This window comes from Neophocaena asiaeorientalis, unplaced genomic scaffold, assembly GCF_003031525.2.
Source record: "Neophocaena asiaeorientalis asiaeorientalis breed wild unplaced genomic scaffold, Neophocaena_asiaeorientalis_V1.1 scaffold43, whole genome shotgun sequence".
NCBI classification, from domain to species: Eukaryota; Metazoa; Chordata; class Mammalia; order Artiodactyla; family Phocoenidae; genus Neophocaena; species Neophocaena asiaeorientalis.
Genome location: NW_020173674.1, coordinates 12438743 through 12440929, shown reverse-complemented (window position 1 = coordinate 12440929; position 2187 = coordinate 12438743). Strand labels below are relative to the sequence as shown.

Below are 2187 nucleotides of genomic sequence, written 5' to 3'. Positions count from 1 at the left end.
ACAGACAGAAAACAATTAAAGACTCAAATAAATAAATACTCTGAAGGAAAACAAAAAACAGGCTTCTTTGAAGAAACTAGCAAGACCTACATGATTTGACTCCTGTCAACCTCTCCTGTATCATCTCATGCCATTGTCCCCTCCGCCCATGAGTTCCAGCCCACTGGTCCTGTTTTCTCTCTCTCTCTCCCCCGCTTGTTTGTTTCTTATCTACACTTGTCACCGTCTATAATTACAGTGATTTTTACCTTTTCTTTTCTCCTATACTCCTTTTTTAACCATCAACCTCGTTAGAATGTGAGCACCTCCAAGGCAGCAGGGGTGTCTATTTATACTTCTTTGCGTCACTGTCACTAGCATACTCTTGGCTCTTCGGAGGTGTTTGAAAATCATTTGTCCAATGAATGAATACACAGGAAGACCTGGATGGGGTTGGAGTGGATCAGGGCAAAGGTCTCAGATTTTTCCCCCACTTTGAATCTTCTCAGCTTCACTTGTCTCTCGTTGTAGCTCTGTGTAGCGCCAACGATTTCACATAGGTGTAACCTGACAGTATACCGCTCCTGCTCTGTACCTCACTTCTCTGGCTTCCTGCTCTGGTGTCACCCTGTTGGAACCACCAGGAGGCTTCTCAGCACCCAATGCCCACATGCAGCCTAGAAATACAGGGGAGTTAACATCCCAGGGCTGAACCTTTGAGCGCTGGGAGGTAGGAGCCAGAGGATAATATCTCCCCTTTGCCTGCCTCTGGAGGATGGTCCCAAGCCTTCGTGGGGCTGTGGTCCTGCAGATTAAGAGATCGGTTGCATTTGGAGATGGCCAGCATATCCACACACTGTCTCTTCCTCTTTCCCTGCTTCTCTCCCAATTCTTCCTTCCTGCTCCCTGGGCTCGTCTTCCCTATTAAAAGAAGAGCCCAGCAGCTTTTTGCCCTGGGTTTCATTTTCTGGGGAACTTAGCCGAACACAGAAGCTTCTTTAAAAATGTGATATTTGAGCTGAGACCTGTCAGATGAGTAAGATGCAAAAACAGGCGCTTCTAGTTCACAGCTCTCCCCTCTCCTCTCCTCTCCAACACCCATGCCGCGTGGACCTGCCCTGCGGGGCAGGGCCCTGCTCACTGAGGACTTGGCATCGCTCGGAGGCACAGCGGTCCAGGATGACACACAGGTGAAAGCGCTGAGGTGGCGCCTCGGGCCCCGAGGCCTGGTCGTGCTCAGCTTCGCGTGCAACCGGTTTGGGCATCAGGGAAACACGCCGAACGAGATCCTGAATTGCCTCAAGTACGTCGGACCAGGCAACAGGTTCGAGCCCAACTTCATGCTCTTCGAGAAGTGGAGAAGCGTGAGATGAATGGCTCGCAGGCGTACCCGCTCTTTGTCTTCCTTTGCGAGGCTCTGCCCACGCCCAGTGTCGCCGCCACTGCCCTCAGGACCGACCCCAGGTTCATCACCTGGTCTCTGGTGTGTGGCAAAGAAGTGGCCTGGGCCATGTGCCTGGGCACAGGTATAGCCGCTGCATTCTGACCATCCACGTGGAGCCTGACTGTCCCAGGGCCCAGCTGTGCCCAGGGCACCCCTCCTACCCCTGCTGCTTGGCAGTCACAACGCTGCCCTCTGGGGATTTTATCTATGAAGGTGTTACCTCTAAACGTGCATGGAGGAACCCCTGATGTCCAGGAAAATCCCCCAAGATGGGTGCTGGTCCTGTTCATCCCAGGCTCCCCTTTCCCAGACCACAGTTCTGCACTAATAAAGTGATGAGTATCAGCAGAAAAAAAAAAAAAAAGAGTTAGGCAAAGACAAACAAACAAACAAAAAACAAACAACCCCCCCTCCTCCCACCCCACCGCAAAAGCTGGAGGGAGTTGGGGGCCGTTGGTTTGTAGGCAGACAAAACATACATCCTAAGGCAGAGGAGAGGTCAGAGCATTGGGAACTGAAATGCCACTGTGCCATTTTCTGGGGTGAGGGAGGGGTGAATGGGGCAAAGGAGAGATGATGAGGTGGTGGGAGCTCAGTTCACACAGCGGCTCGCAGGATTTAGGTTTTGTTCTAATGCAACGGGAACCATTGGAAGGTTGAAGCAGGGGCATGGTATAATCACATTGTGGTTTATTTTAAAAGACCCCTTAGGCTGCTATGTGAAAAGTAAACCATTTTTTCATGTTGGAGAAGGGGCAAGACTT

General features: G+C 51.2%; 1 pseudogene; it reads left to right on the top strand.

The window, feature by feature from the left end:
* The first annotated feature begins 1079 nt into the window (after positions 1 to 1079).
* LOC112402027 (glutathione peroxidase 1 pseudogene) lies at positions 1080 to 1525 on the top strand (annotated as a pseudogene).
* The last annotated feature ends 662 nt before the right edge of the window (positions 1526 to 2187 follow it).